Here is a 20,600-nt window from a genome sequence, read left to right as displayed (position 1 = left end):
TTATTACCAATGTTGAAGACAGCAGTTTTGAGAGAACCTGTCAGTTGACTGTCATGCAGTTAGTTCAGAAACCTGAAGTCTGCATTGGACCTATGGTTTGTCGAAACTTTCTGTAACTTTAAACCATTTTCCATGTCAAGTTTGCGTCTTATAAATCCCAATGTTTGCGTGAGAAATGGCTTATGCACGTTTCCGAGTGTAAGCAAGTTTTATACATGAGACCACAGGTCTTTTGTGAAATTAATCCAATGCTTAGATAATGAGTAGCTGTGCCAGCATTATAAATAGATATGAAGCAAGAACATAACATGTTGATGACTTCTGTGAAATATGACCAACAGTGGACATAGTACTACAACAGGCTGCACATGCAAGCAGCCCACACAACGGTGGTGTCTGCAGCAACAGCACCATTCAAATTGTCACAGCAGCATATAACAATAAAACAAATACAATGGTGGAAAATATTTTTAAATGTCCTAATATTGAAACAAACCAAAGATTCATTTCAAAGGATGGTTGGAAGTCTGTTATTCTTGAACTGTCTGTTTACATACCCATTTCTTTCTGTTTTCATCATTTGTGTTGTAAAAAACATGTTGCCTACCTAGCTTTATTTGAATTTTGGGGACAATCTTCAGTTCCCCTCTAATCCCCCATGCTACCTGCCTAATCTAGACATCAGCATTCACAGCATTGAAATTTGCAGTGGACCATCAATTAGAATGTGTTTTGTAATGCATGTCTCTTTATTATAATAAAAAAATCCTGGGATGAGACGTGACTTTTTCAGAAGGATACTTTCATGTCCTGCAAGACGAGACTTTGTGCCAAGATATTTAACCATGCTCGGGGCCGGAAATAAAAGACAAAGGGTAGATGACAAAGTAGAATGTCGTAAAGAATTAAAAAATGTTGGCGCAATACACATGCAGAGCAGGTTAGAGATAATGGAAGTACTAAAATTCGAAAGTCTCAAAAAAATGATAGTAAAGATCGCATTAGCGCTAACAAATGGAAATTATTACTCGGTGAAATAATGGAACAGCGAAAAGAGATCAAATATATTGTTTGGATTTAAACTTCTAATCTAATTTGTGTTGCCATCAGGGAAATGTAGTGTTTCTTCCCAATGAAGAGGCGTGTCCGCAAGAAATAAAAAGATTTGTTTGGTGAAAGTGAAATCCACATACACGAGCGGCAGAGACACGAAGTGGCTGGCACATAACGCAGGCCAGGGGAGTTGGCAAGTGAAACAAGCAGGTAGAAGTAATTAAATTCAATTTTTCATTCCAACAGATGGTGCATCACAAACATTAGCACTGCTTTTATGAATCCCGTGGCAAATGGCATATAACAGAGCCACTTCAACTGCACACAGATACACAGACACATACGTAGACATTTGACCTTTTATTAAGGTAGATAAACTATAATATATACGGTATATATGTGTGTGTGTGTGTGTATACTGTAAAGGAGCTACTTTTGAAAAGAAGCTCTGATTTTTTTACAGTATTACATTTGATGTGTATTTCAATTTTCATTTATTAATTTTACAAACCTGCCTTAAATCAGGTGCCAGTTCATTGACACTTAATGCTTCTCAGTCATACTTGGACAATTTACTGACTAATCTAAAGGGTGTGGGTGGGAACCAGCTTACCGGAATGAAAATCAAAACCAGGTCCCCAGAGCTGTGAGGCACTGTGCTAGTTTTGTTGTAGCTTTGACCTAACCACAAATTTCATTCTGTTGACAAAATTAACACTGTACCCATTCATAAGAAAGGATTCAATTTGGGCTTGGAGGACGCAGTGGTAGGAAAAGGGATGAAGTCTGAGAAACACTGTTACAACACTGTTAGAACACCTCACTTTTTTCATCCATCTTGTATTTTTTCTAAATAGGCCAAGAAGTACAGGATATGCAGTGGCACTTCACTGATTCCCCTTCAAAACTTTAAAAATTGAAACCCTTTTCTGATTGAAAAAATTACACAGCTGACTCTGCACTCTGTAAAATATAATATCTTCTATTACTGGAGCTACAGTTCAGAAAAGACATTAAAGTGATTGGTGTGTGAAGCCAACATGCGAAGGTTTATATTGCTGATTGCAGTTTAAATAAACCAGAGAATTACCTAAAATTCCACTATTTAAATGACTACCGTTGGACTCGTTTTACAAACCTGATCATCAGCCTAGAGGCTTGCAAGCATGCCAGGTAGGCAGATGTATTCTGGCTCCTGAGCCTGGCATGGTATTTGGTGACAGATCCTTTCTTTGACACATAGCTGAAAGCCTTCCCAATTTAGCAGATTGCTTGTTCGGTGCACTGGTGTGAAAAAGGATTTGCAAAAGACTTCCTCACTCTTCTGCCAGACAGCACATCTCCCTCAAAAACACACATGGTGCAAACATTTGTTTTCAGTTTAAGAAATTGTAAATGTTAATTTATGAGATCCACAGTAAGGCTGCTCTTATATCAAACGTCTACATGCCTTTTTTTTGACAAAAAGAAGTCAATCAAAAATAATAATGACATGCCTTTTTCTTCTTTAGTAACATTTTGCAACCAACCATATTTAGTTGAAAAACAAATGCATCGTTTTGGGAGGAGTAATTTAAGTTTTGAAGTATTAGGTGCACACTTTGTAGTTAGTGCATTATGAGAGGCTTGCATTATTTTCTTTTAAAAGATCTGTCTTTTTTGTAAGAGATATATTAAAGTACTTTTTGGTACCCAATTTCCAACATGTATGCCAGCAGCACTCCACTGTGCAGAGGTCCGGTTATTTCTGATTGTGTCATGCTTTTCTTGTTCATTAAGGTACTGTTTACTTAATAAGGCACCTCCATAGCCATCTAAAGCGTATTTTAGTTAAGTTAGTTATTACAGTAACTTGGGGGAGAGAGACAGAGAGAGAACATGGAGTGTGGGGTAAGGCTGATAGTGAACAATTTGGATTTGTGGTAGAACTCAAGAAGTCTTATTTAGATCATTTGTATTTTCATTTTTTTCTCTATTGTATTAAAATATGTAAATAAATTTAACCACAAAAAATAAGTCATGTAAGGCATGTTGAGCACTATACTATGTAAATTTTACTTGCCAAAACATAATGTAAAATAAACCATTCTAGAGCTAAAAGGGTAAACACAAATATGTTAATATAAGGAAGTTAGAAAGAAACACAATGCATAGCTCATTTTAATATGCTTGCATTAACTCCTCTGTTCATACCTGTATATTTTGAATATGATTATCTCAATGAAAAAAGAACAGATTTGATATTTCCTTTGTAAAATGTCCTTAAGGTTCCAAAGTTAAGGGAAATATAGCATTTTCTGTAATTGAATCTTTTTCTTAAAAGGAAACTTAAAAGGGAGGCTTTGGAAAACATCTTGTATCACCCCAGTCCCAAAGGTATCACGTCCTAGTTAGCTGAATGACTTCTGGCCTGCTGCTGTGACGTCACATGTGATGAAGACCATGGAGCGGCTGCTGCTTCACCACCTGAGGCCACAGGTCCGCCACACCCTCGACCCTCTGCAGTTCGCATACTAGGAGAAGGTGGGAGCAGAGGATGCCATCATCTATATGCTACACCGATCCCTCTCCCACTTGGACAGAGGCAGTGGTGCAGTAGGAATTATGCTTCTAGACTTCTCTAGCGCCTTCAACACCATCCAACCTCTGCTCCTTAGGGACAAGCTGACAGAGATGGGAGTAGATTCATACCTGGTAGCATGGATCGTGGACTATCTTACAGGCAGACCTCAGTATGTGCGCCTTGGGAACTGCAGGTCTGACATTGTATTCAGCAACACAGGAGCGCCGCAGGGGACTGTACTTTCTCCGGTCCTGTTCAGCCTATATACATTGGACTTCCAATACAACTCGGAGTCCTGCCACGTGCAAAAGTTCGCTGACGACACTGCTATCGTGGGCTGCATCAGGAGTGGGCAGGAGGAGCAGTACAGGAACCTAATCAAGGACTTTGTTAAATGATGCGACTCATGGACCCTGTGATCATCAGAGGTGATTGTGTGCAGAGGGTGCAGATCTATAAATACCTGGGAGTGCAGCTGGATGACTGGACTGCCAATACTTATGCTCTGTGTAAGAAAGGACACAGCCGACTATACTTCCTTAGAAGGCTGGCGTCCTTCAACATTTGCAATAAGATGCTGCAGATGTTCTATCAGACGGTTGTGGTGAGCGCCCTCTTCTATGCGGTGGTGTGCTGGGGAGGCAGCATAAAGAAGAGAGATGCCTCACGCCTAGACACACTGGTGAGGAAGGCAGGCTCTATTGTAGGCATAGAGCTGGACAGTTTGACATCCGTGGCAGAGCGACAGGTACTGAGCAGGCTCCTGTCAATCATGGAGAATCCACTGCATCCACTGAACAGTATCATCTCCAGACAGAGGAGCAGCTTCAGCGACAGACTGCCGTACTGTCCTGCTCCACTGACAGACTGAGGAGATCGTTCCTCCCCCACACTATGCGACTGTTCAATTCCACCCGGGGGGGTAAACGTTAACATTATATAAAGATATTGTCTGTCTGTATACCTGCATTGTTACCACTCTTTAATATTTTCTTTATCAGTATTTTGCTGCTGGAGTATGTGACTTTCCCCTTGGGATTAATAAAGTATCTTATCTATCTATCTATCTATCTATCTATCTATCTATCTATCTATCTATCTATCTATCTATCTATCTATCTATCTATCTATCTATCTATCTATCTATCTATCTATCTATCTATCTATCTATCTATCTATCTATCTATCTATCTATCTATCTATCTATCTATCTATCTATCTATCTATCTATCTATCTATCTATCTATCTATCTATCTATCTATCTATCTCATGAAAACTCTGGGTGGTCCGGTTTTCTCCCACAGTCCAAAGACATGCATGTTAGTTGGATTGGCAATACTAAATTGGCCCTAGTGTGTGATCTGGGTGTGTGGGTGTGTATTCGTCCTGCAACAGACTGGTGCCCTGGCCAGGGTTTGTTCCTGCCTTGAGCTCTATGCCAGCTGGGATAGGCACCAGCACCCTGTTAAGGACTAAGAGGGTTAGAAAATGAATAACTGTTAAGAAATTTGTGAAAGGGGCTTATAATCACCAGCCAACCTTATTGTGCTGTCCTGAATGATTTTCTACTGAACTGACAAAGTGTAAAGTAAAAGAGTGGCTGATACTATAAACACTGAGTAAATCGCCCATATTTTGTAAATGGTGAAAGCAGCACTTATTGTAAATGATGAAACAGTTCATATTTAAGAGAAATTAGTTGTTCAAAGGGAAAAGATTACTGTTTTTGAAGGTGATTATGTTCTCAGTATGGTAATGACAAGTAATTTCCAGTATGGACATGCTGAACTGCTGGGAGGCTTCCAGTGTGCTCATATGATTACAAAACTGAGGTTGTTTGCAGTGAACAAACTACTGCCTTATGGGCAATAGCTTTGATCTCATCTAAAAATTTCACAGTTTTCTGGGACTTTAAGAGTTAACCAAAGCTCTAGTTAACATCAATTCTCTAAACCCATGTGTGTTGATTTACAGAACGGGTGGCCAGTCCTGATCCTGATGTGCTGTGATGGCCAAGGGTTATCTTTTAAACCTGTCTCTTCTAAAGAGGTCAGTCTATGCTGTAAACCGAACTCCATATGTAATGATGTGTCTTCCTAAACTTGCAATCTTCAGTTTCACAAATCAGCCAATACTTTTAGTTTTCTGGGAAATTCAAAAAGAACTTTTAGAATTCATTCACTACATCACTGGCTTCATATCAGCTCATTCTGTCAGTCAGTCAGTCACTCTCCAACCCACTATACCCTAACTACAGGGTCACGGGGGTCTGCTGGAGCCAATCCCAGCCAACACAGGGCATAAGGCAGGAACAAACCCTGGGTAGAACGCCAGCACACCATAGAGCTCATTGTGACTTTTTAATTTTTTTTTCTTGATTAACAGAAAATTAGCAATAGTGTGGAAGTTACAGTGTATGTATGCCCAAAGCAAACCAAATAACTTGATACAATTTGAACAGTTCATCAGTATTAAGAAAAAAATGAAAAATATAAAGTTAAAGATTATGGGCTACTAATGCACTCTGCTGGTTTTGTGACATTGAGTTAGAGGAGGTTTGATACTGGATAGATGGATAGTTTTGTGGAATTTCTCACGAAAGTACGTTACACACTGCTGGGAATTTCTGACATAGCAGAATAAAGGTTCAATGCATTTAACTAAATGGCAGCCTCCATTAATAGTAAGAATTGACTTTTAATTAAAAAAAATTGTCTGGAACCAAATCCCGTGGCAACTGTGGCCTTTAGCACCACCGTCTTCAATCCCAGCAAACCTTTTCAAGCAGCAAGAGGCACAAAGTGGAGGTAAACCAAGGTGGAACAGCAGTCCTCTGTTATATTGGGCACAGTCACTCTTATTACTGCTTTAAAAACTTTAAAAATAAACATGTGACTAAAGCTATCACAACAATAATAAGTTGAACTTTGGTTTCAGTACTAGTACTCTATTCCTGCTCACAGTTACACTAAAAAAATACACGTCTTTGCACAAAGAGGCATGATCTTTTCAAAAGAATGAGCAAATTTGAAATAAAGGAGTACAAAAACATTAAATATGTATATTCAGTATACACAGTTAAAATATTCATATTCACATGCTTAATGTATAAAAATGTGTTTAGTAATGCCCTTATGATAACCACGGTGATGCAAAAGATAAAGCTAAAAACTCCTAAAACATATAACGTAATAGAGGGAGGAACAGCACAAAACAAAGACAGACACACCACTTGAAGCAACTAAAGACCAGATTAGGCTGCATTTAACTAGAGGTTTACGGGGTCACTTGTGAGTACGGGACGTCTCCCTGGACTACTAATGTGCAGTCTATTGTCTTGCTTCCTCTTTCACTGCAGTCCTCTCTTATAAGATTGTTCTATGAGGAGAAGGAATGAACTTCTACTAAGTATTGTCAATAGATGAGGGCGGTCACAGAGGCCAGTCTCGTATCTCCTTCAACTCAGATAAAGTACTCCGTTAAAGCAGGGCCACTTACGACATAGCTGCATAAAGACATCCTTGTTTCCTGCACTTTCCAGCATCGTCATTACTGTTCAATACGTTTGTTACAGTATGTTACCTCTTTAACACCAAAAGAAAGTTTTCTTTCACTTGCATATAGAAACACTCTTTAAAACCAAAGATTTTTCTACTAGACTACCACTCTGATTCCTTCTTGCAGACAATCTTGTAAAACACATGGTCAAGTGAACAATAAGAAATGTATGTCTCACATTTAAAGTTTGAGGAGCTTTGTGAAACTGTTAAGTAGAATATTCATATTCCCCTTCTTCTCAGATGGACCTTAGACATTAGAGAGTTATGCACAGAAAGGCTCCTTTCAACTGAAAGATAAGAGCAGCTCTTCATTGATTGCAACAGATGCTGTCCAACAAAAAAAGCCAGGCTGGGCCTGAAAGAGATGTCAATATGAGAGGTCGACCTGAAAATCCCACAGGTTTGAAAAGTAACACATGGAGTTTTGGAAAAATGAAATTGGCAGGAAGGGAAAGGGGGGGCTTGGCTTGCTTTATTGTTTATTTTATTATGTAGTTTTTAAGTTTAAATAGGGTTTTACCTAGCACAAATTTTAATACAGTCATATAATATTTGAAAACATAATGTTCTTTTTGAGTTTTAATGAGGTTCCTGTAATTTGTTTCCCATATTACAAAAATAAAGAAATGAGCGTGGGTGTGAGTGGATGTGCCTTTCAATGGTCCTCTTTAACAATAAGACCTCCTTTGGGAGGGCAGGCCAAGAATCCTTAACCAGAAAGAGTGGGTTTAGATAGCAAATGAATAAATGCAAATGAAAGGTCCAAGTGGGATTACTTATTTTGCTTTAGTGTAGTTTTGTTTCTTAGGTACAGATTTTGTCCACGAAACAATTAAGTGGCAGTAGGTCACACTAAACACACTGAATTGTGCAGATTGATGCAGTATGTATGGAGAGGTGTCAGATCATGAGTTTCTTCTTAACATACCATTTGCAAACAATGTTAAAGTGTAATCCATAGTCTGTGAGTGTTATTTATAGAAGTGTAATGAATAAGAAAGCACAGAACAGTTTTTTTCCTGACCACCTGTGTCCCCTAATTAAATTGGGCATGAAAAACTGAAGTACTACTCTAGAAGTAACAATAATGTTTGACCTTCTGGTAGTTTAGTCACTAAATCAAAAAAAAAGGCTTGAATAATGAGGTTGCATGGGGTATAAAATATAGCACTCACACAGCACAAAAGCAACATTTTGTTTTAACTGTTTTGGTTATATTTGAATTGGAAAGAAAGGAAGGAAAGAAGGAAGGATTGTAGCTCTCCAGCTCTTCAGTATTCCTAAATGCCCCGAGACAGCAGAAGACCCAGCCGACGTAGATACGAAGCTTGCTTTCAAGTAGTGGGCCAAGATTCTCAGGCTCACAAGCAGCCTAATTAATGGAAATGCTTCTGCGCGGGCTCTGCTCCAAAATGAGGACATTACTTTCATGCCATCTAGTGCAAAGCTGGAGCTGAATAATGAATTAAACCTGGCAGATGTGAGACGCTAATCCTGTTAAAATGAATGAAGGCAGCTTGGCTTTGTTCAGGCTGCAACCCCCAATGAATAGCATTTCAGAGAAAGATTAAAGCACAATAATATTTTCATTAAAAACTATGTTTCAACACTTAACGTGAAGCAAAAATGGGCTGATGAGCATAACCACAGTTTATCATATGAAAAGAAACACTCAAATAGAATGGCTGAAAGGTAGAAAACGGTTCTTTTATTCTCAACAGGTCCAGATTCCTCAATGTTCAATAAAGGGTAGATTTTTACAGCTCCAGAGAGCACATACAAAAATATTGATCTAAAAACTTGCCAACTGTTCATATTACACTACATTGCAAAAAGCTGGCACTTGAATTCTATCAAGAATTATTTACAGCACACTTACCTTTATACCACAGTTGTAAAAAAACAAACATATACAGTATTTGTAATTTTTTAAACATGTGATCTCAAAGACTCAAAAACGTTAAGAATGTAAATGTGATACTACATGTAAATGATCTTACTGTATTTATCCAGATCAAGTCTGTTTTAGGGAAGCACAGCATTAACAAAGTTCTTTCTTTGTATATGTGTACATTTTAAGATAGTTCAATGAAACATGCTGCTCCATTTTTAAGTACTGGGGCAGTGAATTTCAAGACAGCCAAACTACTATGCAGAATTACTGTAAAACCCACTGCAAAGCATTGTTCATTTTTCGGTTGTGTGTTATATTGCTAAACTGAGAAGTTTGCAACAGAGTGACACGGGGAGCCTGCACTGCCTGTTCCTTAATATTTTACTTATGTAGTTCATTGTGCTTCATTATTATTTGGCATTTGACTACAACCTTATGATCCCATACTGTATATGTTAAAATACTCTAGGAACCCATGGAGGTTCGCTTCCCGGTTCCTCCCTGTGTGGACAGCGCTTTGAGTACTGAGAAAAGCGCTATATAAATGTAATGAATTATTATTATTATTATTATGGTGGGTTATGTAGAAATTGTTAAAGAAGTACATTATGGTTATTTAACGCATGCCAATGTTTTTTAAGAACTTCCATTATGACAAAAAAAAATTTAGACCAGTTGTTCACAAAGCTCTGACAGTAATGGCCTTCAGGTATATTCCTAGACTAAATGGAATGAAAACCTAATTCTCCTTATAAAACACCTGTAATGGGACACCCTCCATGATGGGCATGATTGGAACGCAGAAAGAAAGTAAGTCTGTAGACCCAAGGAATGTCCATTATTTAGAAAAGAACTCCCAGGTCAACTATAGCTTTAGTTCCTCAAATTATATGTCTGAAAAAAAGGGTATGATCAATTACTGTGACAAGTCTCAGCTACATTGTAAAAAAAACGGCTGTTAATTTTACAGTGTGAAACTGTTAAATAGTAAAGGTGAACAAATGTAAAATGGTAAAGTACTGCTTCAGTAACACCAAAGCACTGAAACATACAGAACAAAATAATATTTTTTTACACTGTGAACCTGTAAAAAAATATATTATTTTTATGTAAAAAAATGGTAATCACTGCACCAAAAAACAAGATAATGCCATCAGAAAGAAAATTGTATTATATACCTTTCATTTCAAAGGTTCAAAGAAAAGTTGCTGTTTTTTGACAGTGTGTGGTTGCTCTGTCAACTGTTAAACAGCTACCTTACATTAATTTAACTCAAAATGATCATGTTTGCTTTATGTAGCTGTTTCTTCAGTATATACTTTTATTTAATGTGCACCCGAGGTAAAATAAGTTTGTGTGGTTGCCATATAGAGTATGATGCAATTTTTCAAAACAGAATTTTTTTTTTCCTTGGCACCAATGCCTAAATTTGTATGCATGCAATTATGATATTTGCATAAGGAAACACCCCCTTTACCATATTGGTCCTCATGAACTGCAAATCTTTGCGCAGTGGGGAAACAAACCTAAACAGAGTTAGCAGACTTGCTTTTCCCAAAGTGCTGAAGGTTTTTTGAGGTTATGGAGGCTGATTTATGGTGGGTTGTTTTCAATAACCTGGCAAACTTGTATGACACTGTACACCACAAAAGCAAACTTTATTTCTCCAGCAGATAACGTACCATAACTTCTTTAAACATTGAATTCTTTTCAATGTATAAAGTCAATGTTTGCTATTGAATGTGGTTATTTTATTGACGCAAACTGTATACTGGTCTGTGTTTCTGACAGCATTTTTTAATAGTTTAATGAGTGACATATTTATTACGGTATATGGATTTCAGATTATGTTTGAAGGTTTGCTGTAAAGAAAAACAGTTATCTATATAAAGTTATATTGTAGACCTAAAAATACTTTTTATGGGAAAATTCTGGTAACCACAGTTGCCAGTTTCTTACCTTAAATGTAACATTTGTTTGCAGTGTAGAAAACAGCATTCCCCAATATATGACTTAAGTGAGGTACTGCTTGAACAGAGCACAGCACAACACACCACAAAATGTGCAAGAGACTCCTCTATGAATATTTAACCAGAAGGTGTGGATAAGCCCTAGCACAGTATGAGCTCAGATTAAAAAATAAGGGAAAAATACTCCCATATTCTTCAAAAGAAAATTCCGTTCCATAGCCTGCCTGCTCACTGTGTGGATTCTGCATGGTATCCCCTTGTCACCATACTCTTAAGAACTGTGATTTTTCTCCCACATCCCATGGAAGTTAGGCCTGTATGCGGCTTCAAAATAGCTTGAGTGGCTGTGAGTGTATGAGAAAGTGTACCTGATTTGGTTCCTCCCATGCACCCAGTTCTACCAGCCTGCCCTTTGCAACCTAGAATTGGATTATATGGTTCAAGAAATGGATGGATGTTACAGAAAAAAGTGTTTATAAGAAATCTACTTGCCGCATAACAATTAGACCACATATTGTAGAAACTAGACTAACAAATACTCAATATTATACAGCCATCAATTGATAATAGACTGGTATTCAAATTCTTTTGGATTCCCTTGAACAAATGTTGCTTCTCTTATATTACACATTTTACGTGATAGTAAGTTACCAACCTAAATACAAAGATAATACTGAATGGTAATTTAAGCCTTTTAATTCTACATTGGAGGTAAACAGAACAAGTTTTTATTATGTTAAAAAATGATGTAAACAAATTTAACAATTGAAGTATTATTACAGCACGATAATAAAATAGTTTTGGCAGTTTTGGTACATTTTGATTCTGCAGCCTTTATAACTTCAGTCACAAGGTCATTATACCCATTAAACAGTTTTGAAAAAGAAAAATCTGCCAATTTCAGGTTCATAAATGTAATATGTGGGTTATACTTAATTAGGAATGCAATACAATGTAGAATATGCTGCTTTTTTTGGGCCAAGGATCTGTTTTGATGTATGAAAAAAAAAATTGACCTCATTATGTCCTCTTAAGGCAATATGCTGATATGCTGTACTCTTGATTATGGTAACCACTGCACTCTTAATTGTGGCTTTTGTAATATAGTAATTGTAAGCAAGGCTACTCCAAAGCTAATTAAATTTGGGATTGTTCTTTCCCCATGGGGAGTTAAACCATTATCAACATACTGTACTTTCAGCCTGGCCATGAACCTTGCATACTGTATAAGCTACCTAACAGGCTGAGTCTGTTGTTTGGGTAGACACAAACTCTTGTTATCTGCTTGACAGCGCCATTAATGCACCCATAACAGGCTCTTACATCAAGCACTATTACAATATATGACACACATGCAGTTTACAATTATCTAAATTTACAACAGGAAAAGTATTTAACAAATACGTGCTATAAAAAACAATTGACAGAGAGACAACACATCTGTCTTTAGATATTAAATCTTACAAAAGGATGGTATTCAGCCATTCATAAAATTCATTTAGTATGCACCAAGCATTTCATACATCTACGAATACAAATATTGCATTATTCACATATATATTTTCTAAAATTGTCTAAAATGTACCCAGGCAATACCCAACCTGCAAGCGATTTCATCAAGTTTCCATGTCGCTAGGTCATATATTTGGAAATGTTCCATTCTGAACATAAATCATCAAATATCTTTTGGACAGGCTTGGATTTAAATTCACTCTTAAAATCACTGCCTTAACAGCAGTATTTTGAGTAAAAGCAGACGGGATAAACGCAATTAGTGAAACGTCGGTGGTAGTATCTTATACCACCCTACTTGCTGAACTGGAAGAATCCCAATCCACCTTTTGTAAGGTGAGATACCAATGTTCTATATTATCTCATATTGGAGATATCTTCACAAGGATCTGTTCAAAAATATTTTTTCAGGCCAGAAATCAATAATGTAATTCTAAAATAAGAAACCCAGGCCTGTGCTGTGCTGAACCAGTGTGGAACCTTCCAGTTTTACTTGCTATATGATGCACCATTTTAGATGAGGCTTTGTGGTCATGTAGCTTTGACTCTGTCAGGTGGGTTTTGAGTGCCGACTTTCATGGATTATCAATGGAAACATTTTATTTTACTTCCTATGACATTATCTTTTGATTGTTTTCTATGTTTTGTTCCTTAAATAAATATACATATATTAAAATAAATGTCAATTCTATTGTAATGTTTTTCCATTTATCCTTGTTATTTCAGTATGGGATTATGAGGAGCCAGAGCCTATTAAATTGGAATTTAGATAATATTACAGCATGTATTGTTTTCTTTTTTTTACGTTAGGCCGTAATCTTCTGAACACCAAGGGACATTAGAAAAAGTGGTACCTAGACAAGTCATTCAGTACTACTCCATGTCACTTTATGGAGTATTGGCACTGGAGCAGGATGTAGGTGGTCTCCTCTTAGCGATTTGTTACTAGAAAGGAATGATTAGTAAAATCAAGTGTGTAGCGGTCTGGTTGTAGAGGAGGGGAAGCAGACTAATTTGAGAAATTTTCTATGAAAATATGTGTGTGATCTCGGGATAGACTGTATGGCAGTCTTGCCTTAAATTGTGGAATGGCTTGAGAGTTCTTTTCTTAATATTCTACTATCAAAGCGCTCACGATTTTCAGAAAAAAAGATTTCACACTTCGGATTTAAAGGTGAGGACGGGTTCAGAGTTGACATACTTTATTAATATTTTCTTTGTCTTAAGTAACTGCCTTTTTCTTCTACACTGATGACATCACCCATTTTCATTCACTGTAAATAACAACCTTAATTCTTGTGGTTCATTACGGAATTGTGTAAATTTCTTATTTACTACAACCTTTAAGGAGAACAATTTACTGAAGTAAAAATTTGAATTTAAATCAGTTAGTGATAATCATTTCTGCTAATGATATGACCTAAAGAAAAAAGGAAACTAAATTCAGATAAATATAAAAAGATAAGTAAGACACCAAAACATTGCCAAAATGGTCACAGCTACTCAGCAATAGTTAATAAACTAGTCAAAAACTGTACATGTTGAGGTGCATGGTATGGATTTTTAAAATTTTTTGTTTTCTAAGGATTGATGTGAGCAATCTCAAATTATCCAGCATCAGTTTTTACAGCTCTTCCAGCTGAACACCACTTCAAAAACAAATCCCACTGTGATCACCTTCCAAAACTGGCTCTTGGCAATTCCTTATACTCTACTAGAAAACTTTAAAGCATACAGTAAGTAGTACTTACAAACAGAACGACCAGCTCCAGAGTCCAAAGCTTGACAAAACAATTGAACAGCTGCATGTGCTGGATGGCCAAGTATCAGAGACTCCCGCTGTGCTGCCACCCGGACAGCTGGATTAAACACCAAAGTCCCCTCCCCATTCACTTAGTCAGTCAGTCTCTCTCGGAGAATAACACTGCTCTGATTTACATGTCAATGGTGGAATCGCCAAGGCCTGTCAGCCAAGTGAATGAAGACCCAAGCCTACTCAGAGTAACTCATTGGCTCTGTTTACTGGAAAAGGCAGCAGGAGGGCCCAAATGGTTCTTTTCCATTGCCACATCTGAAGCGAAAAGAAACCAGGCTACCACCAATGGCATGCCAAAAATTATTCAGCTCCTTCACTCCTTTGCTATTTTTTTTTTGTGATGCCAAAAGACATGAACTGAGGAAACACTGCTTTTATTTTCTAGTCTCCAATGCTCATTTAATCATCCATAACTCGTAATGACAATATTGAGGTATTACACTAATAAAACCAAGCTGCAATCAAATAAAAGAGCTCACACAAATCACCATTTAAGCTTATCGCTCTAATAAAAGAGCCAACTAAGCAGTTTATTTGTTAGCTGGTGTTACCTTTTGTGAACAGTGCAGTCTGATATTGCATTCAAACATTTTTTAGTGTGAATCGGGCGCTTAGTCGTTGCAATCTTTTTATTTTAATTCCTTTAGAAATAGTAAGAGGCAAGGTTTGGTGTCTGCAGTGTGCTGCTGCCTGTATGTGATATTCTCTTGCATTTTAAAACTATTTTGCACTTACTGTGCTCTCACAGACACTGTTATACTCTCAATCCGTTCTCCATGTTCTCTTCATTCTTTTTAGTCTTCTTTAAATCTGAGACATTAGAAAGCTCTATAGAGGTTTCAGGATCTTTCTGTGAATTATCTTTGATCTGAAATATCTTGTAATTACTGTACATTGTAGTCTTGTGCCCTGCAGTGCACTGTGAGGATATGTCCCATGAAAGTGCTGATACAACAAAAACTGACTCAACATTTCCACATTTAGCATGTGTTGTGATAGAACAATTGTGCATCACTGTACAGGCTAAAGAGTATGAAGTAATATTAAGAATTATAAAGATTTTCAATTTGTACCAATCTTGGAGAATGAGATGAACTGGGTAGTGTTGTGCTCTAGTTGTGGTCTAAGGCTAGCCACTCCTTTTGCCCACTTCTAGCCCTGGCCTCTGGTATTTCTTCTGCTATGTAAAACTAAATACATAACATTTACCGTACATGATGGAAGAAGCAAGAGAAATGCAAAGGGGAAGCATGGGTAGAGATCTTGCACAAGTATGGGGAACCTTGAACCACGGTATCCTCCTGCCTTTGTACTTTTTCCAAGTGTTTACCTGTTTAGTGTTTGACCTTCTGCCTGCTTTTTGAATGTGTGTCTTCTGTATATTGTGCTCTAACTGACTGCAGGTTGCAATGTGGACATGAATAAGACATAAGCAATGCTTCTGGGATAGGGTCTGTTCTCCTGGGACTCTGAACTGAGAATGTAAAGCTTTTTTTTTACTTTGCTCAGATGTTTCTGTTCTTCATGACTTATCATTCCGTGAAGCCATACTCTGGGATGGTGCACAACGGATTCAGCCCCACTGACTGAGGCTCAGGCTCCCCAAAAAGAGTCATTTGTAAAAAAAAATAGTTATGGAGGGATTCAAAAACTGTGTAAGTTAAAGGGTCAATTTTCAGTACTTGCATAACATTCTCAAATGCACTTAAAGTGAATCAGGGCTTGGAAGGGCAAGGCCTATCCCAGCAACATGAAGCACAAAGCAGGAATCAGGCTGCGACAGGTCACCAGTTCATTATTGAGCCGACTCTCAGAAACCCAAGATAGATAAGATATCTTAAAACAGGTTTAGGCTAATTCTTCAGGTTCGACATAATTAAAGTCACTGTGCATCAGCACCTTAATTTGCAGCTCAATTTGACATTTTATACTTAACTACACATGCTACAACGTCAAGCTAAGGGCAACAACACGCCAGAATATTCATTTATACATTATTCTTTTATCCTCCTTAATTCAGTGTTGGGATGTGGGGTGCCAGGGCACATTCCAATAATAACAGACACAAAGCACAAGATAGTCCCGGAAGAGGTGTCAGTCGCCATTATAAGGCATGCTCATTCACATTAGCCAATTTAAGTACTTTATTTCTTTAGAATGTAGGAGGTAAAGGTAATACCAGGAGAAAACCCAAACTAATAGACATATGGAAGAATGTGAATGAAAATGAACTCTTGAAAAGACAAAGTAAAATACAGCAGAATAATATTATTAGTGAATAGTTATAGTATACTAGCTGTGTAAGCCAAAAGCACGGGGTCCTAGAAACTACTGAAATCATAAGAAAAAAAATTGAAATGTAGAGACGTCAGGTAATTTAAAGGAACTACTCTGGGCATGTCTCTCCTAGGAGGTTTTGTGTTGCCCACATGCTGGCATCATTTGTTCATTAGCGGCTAAGCGACTATCTTTTTTTGGAAGTTACCTTTTGCCAACGTGTTCGCCTCACTTCTGTGTTAGCGGCAGGAGGAAAAGTAAAAGGGATGCCATTTTGGCGATGTACTCGCCTCGTTTCTGTATTAGCCGGTAAGCGAGTGAATCTTTCTTCAGAGGTTTCGCTTTGCCGATGTGCTCACCTCGCCTGTGTATCCTCGGAGGTGGAGCCCTTACCCAGACTCCACCTCTCACTTCTGGTACCGGACAGACACACACACTTCCACGCATAGACGTTTATATATAAGATTAGAACATCAGAACAATCTAGAAGAGAACAGGCCATTCAGTCCAACAAAGCTTGCCAGTCCTATCCACTTAAATCTTCTAAAAAAAGTTTTAAAAATCCTTAAAGTCTTACTGTCTGCCACACTACTTAGTAGCTTACTCCATTTGTCTATGATTTTCTAAGTAAAGAAAAACTTCCTAATGTTTATGCAAAATTTACCAACTGTGTCCCCCTGTTCTTGATGAACTCATTTTAAAATAAAAGTCTTGATCTACTGTACTAATTCCCTTCATAATTTTAAACACTTCAATCATGTCTCCTCTTAATCTTCTTTTGCTTAAACTGAAAAGGCTCAGCTCTTTTAATCTTTCCTCATAATTCAACCCCTGTAGCCCTGTAATCAGACTAGTTTCTCTTCTCTGGACCTTTTCTAGCGCTGCTATGTCCTTTTTGTAGCCTGGAGACCAAAACTGCACACAGCACTCAAGATGAGGCCTCACCAGTGCATTATAAAGGTTGAGCATAACCTCCTTGGACTTGTACTCCACACATCGTTTTATATAACCTAACATTCTGTTTGCCTTCTTAATGGCTTCTGAACACTGTCATATACTGTACAGTAAAATATATATATAAAAACAATGTTTCTACCAGTAATCTAAAACGTTTTCCAGACTTCTGGAAGTGATGGGAGAGAAGCGACTACAAATAAAAAGGGCTCACTAAGTTTAAGCTCTTGCATCTATGATGGTTTTACTAATTTTAGAAACCTTGAGACATCTAATATCTCATCAATTGTACAGCTAAAAGACACATCAGCCAGAAGCATATGCAGTACGTCTACAAGTTCATTTAAAGGAGAACTTGGGTAGCAGCGTTAAAGCAGAGTGTTATTTTGCATTGAACATCTTGTATAAATAATGAAGATGGGCCACCTGCTCCAGATTCTGGTTTTCTTGGCTATAACCAGCTACCCTTGGATTCAGTTGTGTAGGAGGATTTCCCAGGCAGTATAACAGTCCAATTCCTCCAATATGTTAGAAATCCTTTTCTTGTGGGAATCAGGCGTTGTTTGCCACTGCCATTGACTGTTTTATTAATAAAGATGAAACAGAAGTGTGTTGTCATCTAGAATTGCAGGGGCCCGCTTTGATGCTGTATACCTCCCTGTTTACATGATTAGCACAAGGGCAGAAAGCAAGCTGAAGAAAGTGTCCAGGATTTAGCTTTGACATACTTTAAAGGTACAAGTTTGAGTGTTTGAGTTAAGAAGTTGCAGTCATTAGAAAGTTGTGAATGTATGATGGTGGACACTTTCATCTGCTAAGTCCATCCATCCATTTTCCACCACTTATCCAAATCTGGGTCACGGAGGCAACAGTTTTAGTAGTGAGGCCCAAACGTCCTCTTTCCCAGCCACACTTGCCAACTCGTACTGTGGAATCCCAAGGCATCCACAGGCCATCTGGGAGATTTAATCCTCCCAGCAAGCCCTGGGTCTTCCCTGGGGTCTCCTCCCAGCTGGTTGTGCTCATAAAACCTCCACTGAGAGCGTGTCTCTGGGAAACCTTTTAGATGACGAGGCTACATAAGGCTGCTGGCAACGTTGATCTCTGATCTCTGTTGACCTGCTGAGGCAGACATCACTACAGTGACTTTTACTGAAAAGATTGCGCATTATTGCACTGTGTATAGTCTGTCATATCATTTTATGTTGCATTAGTATAGGCCTACATGGTGCGCTGAGGTTTTAATTGGCAGGGACCTGGGTTCAGAATTCAGTCCGGGCCCCAAAACACGAGCATTCTAGATTGTCATCTCTAAGTCAGAACACATTAAGTGTGTTAAAGGGGGTGTCCTACAAGGGACTGGCATCCCAACCAGGGTTGATCCCTGCCTTGAACTCAGCACTAGGATAGATTACTGGACAAAGCAGGATTAAAACAATTGCTGAATGGATACATTTATTGGTATTATCATTGTGTGCATTGAGGACAAAAGCCAACACAAACACACTCACACACACACACACACATAGAGTCCTTACAGTCTCTGCACAGACAATGGCCAGCAATTTGAACCCACAATTCTGAAGCTGTGAGACAGCAACCCTGACCACTGCTGTAGCATGCCATCCCAGTTTAACAATTTTTACTATTAAATTCTTCAGTGTGCCAACTAAACAAGAATTTAAACAGCACATCAGATTATACTTTTTTATCTTAACAACTGATATTGAGTGAGAGAACATATTAATTTACAGACTCACAACAAGGACAATGAAATGAATAAAACACGTGGAACAGACAAATGAAGTTCATCTAACAGACCACCCAATTAAAGTGCTGTTACACAATAAATATACATTTATTGACAAAACAAAATGAAAATCAATAGCTTGTCCTCTAATAAGACAGGATGCCAAGCAAAAATCCATTTAATGCTGTTCCTGTCAAGCGCTGTTGCTTTTCATGTCAATACCATGATATCTATGTTTGACATATTTGAGTGGTACACGACTAAGCATATAACATGCTGTCTGCCTGACGGGCACGATGTTGCCAAAATGTCTGCGCGTCCATCACATTTGTGAATAAAGGGAGGCATCCTGAATTATTTAGGAGGTAAGAAACTCATGACAGGTCAAATTTTCAAACTGAGTCTCACAATTTAGATTTGGTGCTTTCATCTCTTTCTTGTGGAAGTATCTGCCAAGTGCATTGTTATAAAATCTTACTCTAAATACCAGCATGGGCTACAAGCCCAGCGAAACCTTTGTCAGGTATATCTGCAGTACTGGTTTATAACAGTGAAGCAGGCATGTTGATTGACTGATTTACCAGAGTGAATGTCAGGGATATTGTTTTCTGTATATATAATACGTTACTGTGGCTGTCCGTTTGTCTGTCCAGGATTTTCAATCACCTGTAGCTTGCAAACCATTTGACCTATTGACCTGAAATTTGGTTCACATATACTACGTGGTGTCTACTATCCGCATTTGGGGGAGATGATTGTCTTCCAAGGTTATTCCTCTTTTTATTTTTGTTGTAGAATCAACAATTGTCAGCAGCCAGCAGGGTGCTGTTCTCATCCCTACCAACTTTGCCTTCACTTCATATCTTAAATCATTCTCGAGGCAGATTGAAGACTTAAGTGCCAGATTAAGTGAAAAATTAAGGAAAACGTACTAAGTAATTGCAACACAAACACTGACGTAATCAGTTTTAATGTGAAAAGATGCCGATGAAAGAGAAGCAGCGGACCGCTAGGGTGGAGTAAAGAAGAGCTGCTCAGGAAGCAGCAAGCGCATCAACCTCTGAGCAAACGAATGCTAAAAGTACAGAGAGAGAGGATGAATACTATTAATGCTCAAGTCAACTGTATACACTGCACGTTATTGTGCAGTGTGCCGTTACTGGTGTAGTAATAATACAGATTGAGGAAGGCCATGTTCCGTGTCATGCACAGGGTCACAGTGTGCTAGTGGTGAGATTTGAGCCGGTGAC

General features: G+C 38.1%; 2 protein-coding genes across 2 annotated transcripts in view; one reads left to right on the top strand and one right to left on the bottom strand.

The window, feature by feature from the left end:
- Nucleotides 1–20,600, top strand: part of rragd (ras-related GTP binding D) — a 212,862-nt gene that overhangs the window by 30,079 nt on the left and 162,183 nt on the right. The gene's annotated exons all lie outside the window — the stretch shown is intronic.
- Nucleotides 1–20,600, bottom strand: part of ankrd6b (ankyrin repeat domain 6b) — a 153,163-nt gene that overhangs the window by 80,324 nt on the left and 52,239 nt on the right. The gene's annotated exons all lie outside the window — the stretch shown is intronic.

Source organism: Erpetoichthys calabaricus, chromosome 3 (assembly GCF_900747795.2).
Source record: "Erpetoichthys calabaricus chromosome 3, fErpCal1.3, whole genome shotgun sequence".
Lineage (NCBI taxonomy): Eukaryota > Metazoa > Chordata > Cladistia > Polypteriformes > Polypteridae > Erpetoichthys > Erpetoichthys calabaricus.
Note: the sequence above shows the minus strand (reverse complement) of the source record. Positions and strands in the feature narration are given on the sequence as shown.